The 10,726-nt window shown below is 37.7% G+C and overlaps 1 long non-coding RNA gene across 1 annotated transcript; it reads right to left on the bottom strand.

Annotated features, from left to right (window-relative positions):
- Positions 1-3,380: 3,380 nt before the first annotated feature.
- LOC122342723 lies at positions 3,381-4,922 on the bottom strand. Its single transcript, XR_006250638.1, has 3 exons — positions 4,770-4,922; positions 4,411-4,559; positions 3,381-3,454 (listed from the first exon to the last, which is right to left on the bottom strand). It is a non-coding gene; the product is annotated as an uncharacterized LOC122342723 (long non-coding RNA).
- Positions 4,923-10,726: the final 5,804 nt, after the last annotated feature.

The raw sequence follows: 10,726 nt of genomic DNA, 5'->3' as shown, positions 1-10,726 counted from the left end.
TCGTCTCGAGCTGTATGTGTGCCAGTTGAACAGTTTGGAGAAATAACTTGCACTTTTCAAGTTGTTTACATTGATTCACTGAAACCATACACCATCGTTCTTTAGGCTACACGTCTCACGCCACCCACCCTAAAGATTACCAACAACATTTAATCACATCACATGAAATATTGTGCAGTTGTCAATGAGGCTCATAACAGAAAGCTAGAATCTTGACATGGACATTAAAATCATGTTCTTTTTTCCTCTCCCTTTTTACAAACACTGCTACTAATACTATATGCACAACTTGTTTACTAAAAGGCAAATTATACAACATTAACAATACTAACCGCTGCAAATCACTTCAGTCTAACAAATGTAGCTTCTCCCCCCCCAGGACTGATCATTTCTCTTTTGAAATTTCAGAATGGCGGCTTTAAGCACATTACTTTTTTGGCCCCACATCATACCTACTGTTCATACGGGCATTTAAACGGCTTGCCCACCACGTCTGCAACTGCTTTGAAGTGTTTCCCGTTCTGGTCCAAGCAATCCACGCAAGTTACTCCATCAAACAAAAGGAAAATTCACTTCCAAATTTTAACAATACAGAATCCAGCTTTCGTGTTCATTTAAACAGAATTACACACTTTTAGGTTGGTGGGGAAGCTGTTTAAATGTCTGTATGAAATGCATGTATGAGGCCAAAATAGGAAAAAGTTCAGCTGCCATTCTGAATCGCAAAAGAACAACAAACATTAACAGTCCCACTTAAGAAGGGGAAAAAAGCTTTAAATTTTGTTAGTCTGAACTCATTTGCAGCGATTAGTATTGATTAGTTGTTGTCTAATTTAAAATTGGAGAAATGTTTTGTACATGAAGAGAAGGAAAAATAAAAATTGTAATGTACAGATTTGTATGTTTGGTTAAATGCTGTTTCAGGAAACTGTGCCAGTCACACTAACATGTTCCGTTTCCTTTAAAACAAGGTTGTTACAAACCACCATAAATACCACTGAAACTTTAACATTTCAAAGTTGCCCTTTAGGAACAATATTTCACAATACTTCTATTCTACTGCCAATACAAATATGCACTTCATTAAACTAATTTTCACTTAAAACTCTAAACAATTCACAACCAAGTAACAATTACAAATTGCACGCCTTCTGGGCACAACTTTGATCCATCTAACATTTTTTTTTTTTTTTTTTTTTAAACCCTTATTAAACTATTTATTAATAAAATATCAGTACCAAGTTAACTAACACGTGGTGCAATTTCACGAGAATGACCCATCTACAGGTTAAAGGACATTTTTTCCCTCTTCTAACCCTGATTTTATGGCCTTGTGCAAATGATTGTGCTACTTGTTTGGGTTTACCTCATTACATCCATTTCCTTTTACCCACTACCATTACATAAACCAATACTTACATTAAAGACATTTCCTCATCTGTTTCCTGTTATTAGATGGCCAGAATATTTTCAGTTCATTATCAATCAAAATATTAATTTTACGTGGTTTTCAAGTAGGATACAGCTAGGCTATTCGTTACGCTTGTATATTCAAACATTTTTTGGAGATATTAAATATTACACAACACACTTATGCAAGTGAACAGACCATGTCTGACTGGGCACGGTCCATCCTCAACAACAAAGTCCATTTATAATCAGCCTGACAGTCCTGTGGTGTGTACGCTGCTTCAATGAGCAATAAAAACCCAAGTGGACCAATCTGAAAGTACAAAACAGGTATTTTGTCAATAAGTCGCATGCATCATTTCACTCACCGTTGACGAGCTCGTCACTTTCAGTACAGAAGAGGAGGAGCCGTGGTGTGCCGCGTGACGAGATGTGATGATTGGAACGATGTGGTCACATGGGGAGCTCGTAGCAATGCAGGAAAAGCTGCAAAGCATTATTGGTAAACAAATATATTCATTAAAACAAAGGCAACTGTCATGAATACACATTCTAATCATTTTAATCATATTTAGGAAGACTTCTAAAACTTTTATAAGCCTTTTTCACCAAGTTTTACTAGGCTTGATTATTTCATACAAAATTATTTTACACATACACACATATACATATATATATACACACATGCATATATACACACACACACACACATACATATACACACACGCATACATATACATACACACACACACGCATATATACATACACACACATATATACATACACACACACATATATACATACACACACACATATACATACATACACACGCATATATACACACATACACACACACACACACACATATACATACATACACACACACACACACACACATACATATACATACACACACACACACACACACACTGGTTTTTGTGGTTTAGCAAGACATTGAAGGCCAAACCAGTTGGATGGTGGTTTAAGGGGACACCTCTTTCCCAATGTCCTACAGAGATGATAAAACTATCAAAAATTTTGTTTTACTCTGCAGAACACAAATATCACTTTGGATTTTCTTTACAAACAATAAAATGGATATGACAATCTGATATTTTGGTGGTACACAAGGACTGCCACGCCCCCCCTAAAATGTTCCCACCCACTTCATAATTGTGATTTACAGGGTCTGACTGATTTATGAGGACACTCACTTTACAATACACCAAACATGTCAGTTCTCTGGATTACAGGGACCAGGGTGTTTTACTGGTACATGACCTTACACAACACACACACGGGTCACTATGCTGCATTACCAAGACTGAGGTGGTTAAAGAGTACCAGATCTTAAACACAATACACAACATTAGAGGGACCAATGCGTTTTAGAAGAACTTTAATAACTTCAACAAATAAACAAAAACCTTAGGCACAATCCTGCCCCTTTAAAAAACAGTCAAAAAATGTAGTTGTTTCTCTATAAAACAAGGACGCCACAAAAAAAATAAAATAAAATAAACAATATTAAAAGAAACCACCAACTTAAGAGAAATAATAATACTTTAAAAGACATGCCACATTGTTGTATGTACCTCACTGAATGAGATTAACTCTCCAAGGATGGACTGATTTATCTCCAAGGTCATACAAACATCAACGAGAGACAGAGAAACTGACAGAATTGTCATTTTTGACAAACAATTAAACTTAAACATTTCTACAGTGAGATTATGAACTGCTGCCATTGCACTTTTGCAGTAAGGAAAAAAACAAAAACAATAGAACGGCATCAAAAGAGACACAGGATGTACTGTTAGGTTACTTTGCATTTTCCTTTTTAGGCTAATTCCTCGATTTCTAACAAAATCCCGTATGTTCTGAGCACTACGCCTTGCCAAAACAGGATCTTCAGCAGTCTTACACTGCTGGCATTCAGTTCATGTGGCCAGTTTACCTTTATTTACAGCTGTAATTTCAACATTTGATCATGCCACTTTTTGCCCTCTTCGTGGTTTTTCAGTTTCTGGCTCGCTTTCATTTTCTGTACAGAAGAACACATACTTCAGTGAATTCTAACACTGTGAGAGATCATGTACTTACATTGATGGTGGCATTGCAATTTAAACCACTGGTACCTTCAGGAACTTCAGTGGTGTTCTCACTGGGCATCTTCTGAACACCTGCAGAAAATCAGGCATATAATGATAAAGAAACTCAGAAGTAACTCAAACAATGTGCTTCATTTAGCAGCACTGCACAGGACTCACAGAGGAAGTAGGCCTATGTTTCCAAAGCTGTATTTAGCTGTAACTCTCTTTTATAAATATGATAAAACAAAGACTTTTTAAAGATATATCAGGTTGTGTATGTTAACACTCGTGTTATGAGGACCATCACAAAAGAACATGGTCTTGATGTCACATTTTATCTATGTTCTTACGATGGTCCTCATAATACACGTGTAAACATGGTCTTGGTGTCACATTTTGTGTATGTTTACACCTGTATTAAGAGGACCCAGTTTTATTAGGACATCACAAAAACATGGTCTTGAAGTTACATTTTACATCTATGTTCTTACGATGGTCCTCATAAAACTGGGTCCTCATAATACAGGTGTAAACACAACCTGACATACTGGAATGAACATGCTTGTAATGTAATGGTTAAGAAGTCACTAACATTAACTTGGGTAACAACTAGGGCTGCACAATAAATCACATGGGATTGTGATGTGCATCTTGTCAGCATCAAGGTTCACATTCGATTATGAATGTGATATTGTGTAGCTTGTCAGCGATCTATGGCTCTGTGTATTAAATGGCACTATATCTGAAAGCATATGAAGAAGATTAACAACCAATCACAGAACCAGATTTACTGACAAAATGCATATTACCATTGCATCTGACTAATAATTCAGCCCTAGTAATAAATGACATTTAATCTTTACTATAATACAATAAATCAGAATTGACAGTCTAGAGTTTTCAGTACCGTGCATCGCCATGGCCAGTCAGAAGCAGTTCTCTCTTCACCAGGACAGATGCTCTTTGAGTGAGGTTTTCCATCCACAGAGATAGTTCTCATCCTGCTGTTTGGGTTAATATGGTCATCGTTTACCATCATCCCGGGCTGCGTCAATGCTAAACAAATGACAGACAACATCAGTACTGAAAACGTCATCATATGCTTTGTAATCAGCAATCATTTAACAGTCATCACTAAGCTTTGAAAACACATAACTGATCATTTTAGCAAAATATGCACTTAGACCACAGACATGTCCACTACCATTTTTTTAAATTATATAATTTAATTATCAATAAACATGTACATCAACCACTTTTACATACCAGAGAAGCTTTCCATTATAGCGAAACTCAAATATATAAACTTTAAGTGCATCATGATATATCCTTTGCCTCCGTTCACATTCTTCTTTATCTATGAGGTCCCCTCTATATTCCAGCAGGAAATCTCCTTTCTCAAAGTCAGCACAGCTGAACACACCTCTCCCTAAACAACAACAGCAGTGAGAACAACATATAATGAACCTGAGACAACTTTATTACACTAGGTCACTATAGTTCACACACACAAAATTCTGTCATCCCTTACTAGCCATCAAATGGTTAGTAATCTCTTTTTTGTGCCCACCACATGGTAGAAACTTACACAAATTTGAGAAAAACATTGAGGGTGACTAGATGACAAAATCTTCACTTTTGTGTGAACTATACCTTTAACTTGGTTCAATCAAAACATTTAACTTGCCTTTAAAATCATTGATGAATCTTCCTTCAAGACCAGATTTGTCTTTCTGTAGTAGTGAAAACTGTATGGCCTCATCAACTGGCTTCAGTTTTCTCCTTCTCCTTTTCACTTCAGCCATCATTTGATGTGTCTGCTTTAATAAAAATAATTGCTTATAACATTTGGCAATGTTAAGTTTGTTTTTTATTTTAAAAATAAATACTGTGCTTTGACAATCTATTCCATAAAGCACTAAACAAATAAAGATAATTTTACAAACTATAGCAATATTAAACATAACAGGCATGTCAGGATACTGTACTCAGTGGAAGCCCCTCCCCTTCACAGACTGTAGTCATGACAACACATTATTATGATGGCCAGTCTATGTTCTATTACAGTTACAGTAAAAATGAAAAGCAGTTAAAATTATAATCATTTTTTAAATTCTTGCCAGACGCTACAGTTAATAGACGGACAGTTAGTGTAAATTCGTTAGCGCTGTTAGCATCATGCGCTAGCTGCTTTCTAACTAACGAGCCGCTTAAGAAGCCGCAAAGATCCCACGAAACACTCACAAACTGAGCTACAAACTCTCAGAGAAACAATTTAACAGCAGCATAACTTACCTTTCATATAATGGTCGTCTCAAACAGGTTCACATCACAGGTGTCTTCTCTAGGTGCAGAGATTCCGTCAGGATCAAACAGGAAGTTACAAAACGTCACACTCGCTCTGATTGAAGCACGTGTGAACGGGGTTGTATTGATATTACTATTATTGCTATTAATAATAATAATAATATATATTTACATAACCATATATAAGCCTTGGTGTTGTTGTATTACAAATTTATAAAAGGTTAAACACAGACGCCAATATAACAGTATATGCTGAATGTGTATTGTGATTTACATTCTAAGAGCAGGAAGCCCAAGCTCCGAGACAGTTATCTTTTGTCTTTCAGTTCTTGAACATCTGGTAGGTGTCCTAAATCAAGTGTGAATGCTAATCCTAAAGTACAACTGTGCCTTTTGTTTCACCTATGCATTTGAATGACACCTGGATGCTAAATAGATCAAGGATCGGGAAAGTTCCTGTTCTGGGCTAAGTTCCTGATCGCATTTGCATACTCTTGTTTTACTGGTCTCCACCTCTGTGTACTCCTCCCCCTTTGAAACATATATACTTCAACCTAACATGTTTCGGTTAGATTTGTTTCTTGGAGATTTCTTGAAGATTTTCTTGGAGATTGCTTGACGATTTTCCTAAAGATTTCTTGAAGACTTCTTGCAGATGACTACAGCAACGAAATAAAAACGAACTCCTGCTTTACCAAGAATCTCCTGGTCTCTTCTTAAAAAGAAGCTAAAAAAAGTTTCCAACAGTTTTGGTGCCGTGACCCGGATAGAGCTACTCATCTGAATCCAGACTGAAACTTCAAGCTCAACAAAGATCTGACTTCGATCCAGACTGAATCTTTCAGCACAACCAAGGGTTGGTGAGTGTAACTCTATCCAAAGAACCATTACAGACCAGTACATGTAAACCTCTGCACCGTCAGAGAAGAGTTAACAGACAGCTGTAGGGTTTGGTTAACTAGGTTATCCTCTAAAAATTCATTTTAGGGAAGACTTTATCCTCTGTTTTAGGCAGGGAAGATTGGCATTACTTGCTAATATTTGTGTATCCTCTGTTTTAGGCAGGGAAGACTTTATCCTCTGTTTTAGGCAGGGAAGATTGGCATTACTTACTAATATTTGTGTATCCTCTGTTTTAGGCAGGGAAGACTTTATCCTCTGTTTTAGGCAGGGAAGACTTTATCCTCTGTTTTAGGCAGGGAAGACTTTATCCTCTGTTTTAGGCAGGGAAGATTGGCATTACTTGCTAATTGTTTGTTTTATCCTCTACTTTGTTAGAGAAGGTTAACCATAGTTGATCTGTGTTAACAAGTGTACCCTCTGTTGAGAGACGTTAAGTGTTTTCTTTGTGTAAGGAACAAAAACAAAATCTACAATGTTCAAAAAGAATGCTAGACTCATTTCCACAACTGAGAAAGGTGGTCTTGCAACTCCTTTGTGGTCAGATAGTGAATTCAAATCACTTTTAGGCATGCAAATGAACCTTATAATAACTGAGAAAGTTAGACAAAAGCTAACTCAAAAATACAAGATCCATCCAGACAAGACTTGGTCTGTAGAGGAGTGTAAAAAGGTTTTAGGAGCATGTTTACGTAAGAACAATTTGAAAGGCATTATCTGCTGCCACAGGGAATTTGGCTTAGCACTAGCTACACAACAATCTCAGCGCATCTCAGAACTAGAGGAACAGAACCAAGAGCTATGTGCTAGAATATCGGCTTTGACAAAAAAATTAAACCACAATAAAGTTTCAGAAAAAACTGAGGTGGACGTTAATCAGCCTGATAGCACATATCCTGACTTGCAAGCCTTCTTTGAAACTGAGGTGCCTGTAGATTCAACAAAGGTATGTGGTGCTAGGAGAAGATCTCAGGGATTGAGTCAGTTGAAAGTGTTCTTCCCAACTCTTCTGTTGTCCAGGTCCAAAGCATTGCAAAAATGCTTGGACCTAAAGATATAGAGGAATCTCCCAGAGCTTACCCTCACCTACATGGGAAAGAGACTCTAATGTTAAAGCCAGAGTAAGGATTGCAGCAGCATCCTTTAAGGTCAACACTGAGAACAGGCAGAAATTTAAATGTCCTAAGAGGGAGGGCAATTGCCATTACTGTGGAAAATCTGGACACTGGATAAAAGAGTGCAGGAAACGCAAAAAGACTTTAGGAGAAATTAACAGCGTTACCCAGCTCCCACTCAATCTGCCAGCTACTCTGAAGCAGACCCCACTTTACCCAACAGTTGGAGCAGTTTGCTCAGGTGTTAGCTGTTAGAGCTGTGAGTACTTAATTTAAGGTGTCTCCTTCCATTGAGAGAATGCTAGTCAAGTACACTCACAGCCTTCAAAGTTATACTACAGCACACTCCAAATTACACCTATCCTCTATTTTATGATGTTTGCCATGACTGATGTTTCATTGGAGGATGAAGATGTTTTTACAATAATGGTTTACAAATCACCTACAGGGACAGACTAGGACACATAGACCAGTGAGGAGCCCAGGAAGAACCGAACGCAACAGGCCTCGGGGCCAACCCCTGCGGTGAAGATTTTCCTCATAGGCCTTTCCCCATCCACTAGTCTATCCTTACCTCACTGGTCCATAGGTGTCAAATGACTTAAGACTAGGTCAACAAAACCACTATACGATCATCAAAATTAAACCACTATACGATCATCAAAATTTAAACCACTATACGATCACCAGAAGTCTAAAAAATGTCTATGCATGAATACTGCTGGTCTGCTGTTTCTCTGTTTTCTTGTGTTTCAGGTCCGTGTATATGCAAGGTCATCTCATATGCAGCACCCTGATTTACACCTCAGACATCCATGAACAAGCTTCATGAGGACAAAGAGTCATCCGAATGATTCTACAGGGGAAATGGACTACAGGAAACAGACGTCACAGTTATTCAGACGGCATGGACTTCAGGACTTCCACTCTTATGCTACATGATTGTGTCATCATGTAGTTTTGTACGACATATTACCACCCATGTCGTATTTTGTCAAGAGTTATGGTTCTGAAAAGAACTATTACAACCTAAGCAATTCTAGGCAAAGACACATAAGATATGTGCCTGTAACTTTTTCAAGTTGCATGACTGCAAGATGGAGCATATGTTATTAAACATAGGCTATAGAATGGATTTTAGAAGGATTAAATTTGTGTTATGTGAGAGTCATTAAAACTCTCAAATGGGGATTGTTGTATTACAAATTTATAAAAGGTTAAACACAGACGCCAATATAACAGTATATGCTGAATGTGTATTGTGATTTACATTCTAAGAGCAGGAAGCCCAAGCTCCGAGACAGTTATCTTTTGTCTTTCAGTTCTTGAACATCTGGTAGGTGTCCTAAATCAAGTGTGAATGCTAATCCTAAGGTACAACTGTGCCTTTTGTTTCACCTATGCATTTGAATGACACCTGGATGCTAAATAGATCAAGGATCGGGAAAGTTCCTGTTCTGGGCTAAGTTCCTGATCGCATTTGCATACTCTTGTTTTACTGGTCTCCACCTCTGTGTACTCCTCCCCTTTGAAACATATATACTTCAACCTAACATGTTTCGGTTAGATTTGTTTCTTGGAGATTTCTTGAAGATTTTCTTGGAGATTGCTTGACGATTTTCTTAAAGATTTCTTGAAGACTTCTTGCAGATGACTACAGCAACGAAATAAAAAAAACGAACTCCTGCTTTACAAGAATCTCCTGGTCTCTTCTTAAAAAGAAGCTAAAAAAGTTTCCAACAGTGTTAAATTTACAGTTAGGATTAATGTTATATTAATAGCATTACAGCTATGATTACAGCTTGCAAGTCACTCATATACTTTATAATGATAACTTTAAGGAATACGTGCAGGATCCCTATGAATGTATATTCTTACACAGTCGATAAATGATAAAAATAATATTTAACAATTATTAAACTGCAACTCACTTCAAAGTTAAAAATTTCGGCAAATTGTAACCACGCCCACCGGCGCCATCTTGTTTCTCACGATTAGCCAATCAGCGCCCTCCAAACTTACACAAGCGTAAAATATGCAAATTTTCGAAGACGTAGTTGTAGTACCGCGTCCGGGCTGCAGGGGCGCATTCACGAGCTCAGAGGATACACTGTGTATAGTAAAATTTCATGGTTTTGTGGTATGTTAGGACATAGCGCGAACATTTGAGAGGGAACTTCTGGGACATAGAGAAAGGCATATACACTGTCGGAATTATAAGGACATGGTCCCTGTCCTCATAAACCCAAATGTCCTTGTAATGCTGGTACGTATTCAGGTCAAAAGTCCTTGTAAACCACAAAAACCAACACACACATATACATGTACATACACACACATACATATACATACACGCATACATACATATACATACACACACGCATACATACGCATATACACATACACACACAAACACACACACGCATATAGCTAGTCCAAAACGCAGCAGCTAAAGTCCTTACTAGAACTAGGAAGTATGATCATATTAGCCCGGTTCTGTCAACACTGCACTGGCTCCCTATCAAACATCGGATAGATTTTAAAATCTTATTAATTACCTATAAAGCCCTGAATGGTTTAGCTCCTCAATACTTGAGCGAGCTCTTATCACATTATAGTCCTGCCCATCCGCTGCGTTCTCAAAACTCTGGCCATTTGATAATACCTAGAACATCAAAATCAACTGCGGGCGGCAGATTCTTTTCCTATCTAGCACCTAAACTCTGGAACAATCTCCCTAACTCTGTTTGGGAAGCAGACACACCTGATGCACACACACACACTAAGTCATTTACACTATCTGACACAGCTGCGTTTAAAATTGAACTGGAAGTTAAGTGCTGGGCGTTTTGTTTCCTTGCCGCTGTCGCCTCTGGCTTGCTTTGTTGGGGACACTTAACT

Source organism: Puntigrus tetrazona, chromosome 4 (genome assembly GCF_018831695.1).
Source record: "Puntigrus tetrazona isolate hp1 chromosome 4, ASM1883169v1, whole genome shotgun sequence".
In the NCBI taxonomy this organism is placed as follows: domain Eukaryota; kingdom Metazoa; phylum Chordata; class Actinopteri; order Cypriniformes; family Cyprinidae; genus Puntigrus; species Puntigrus tetrazona.
The sequence above is the reverse complement of the archived record's forward strand: the minus strand, read 5'-3'. Positions and strand labels throughout refer to the sequence as shown.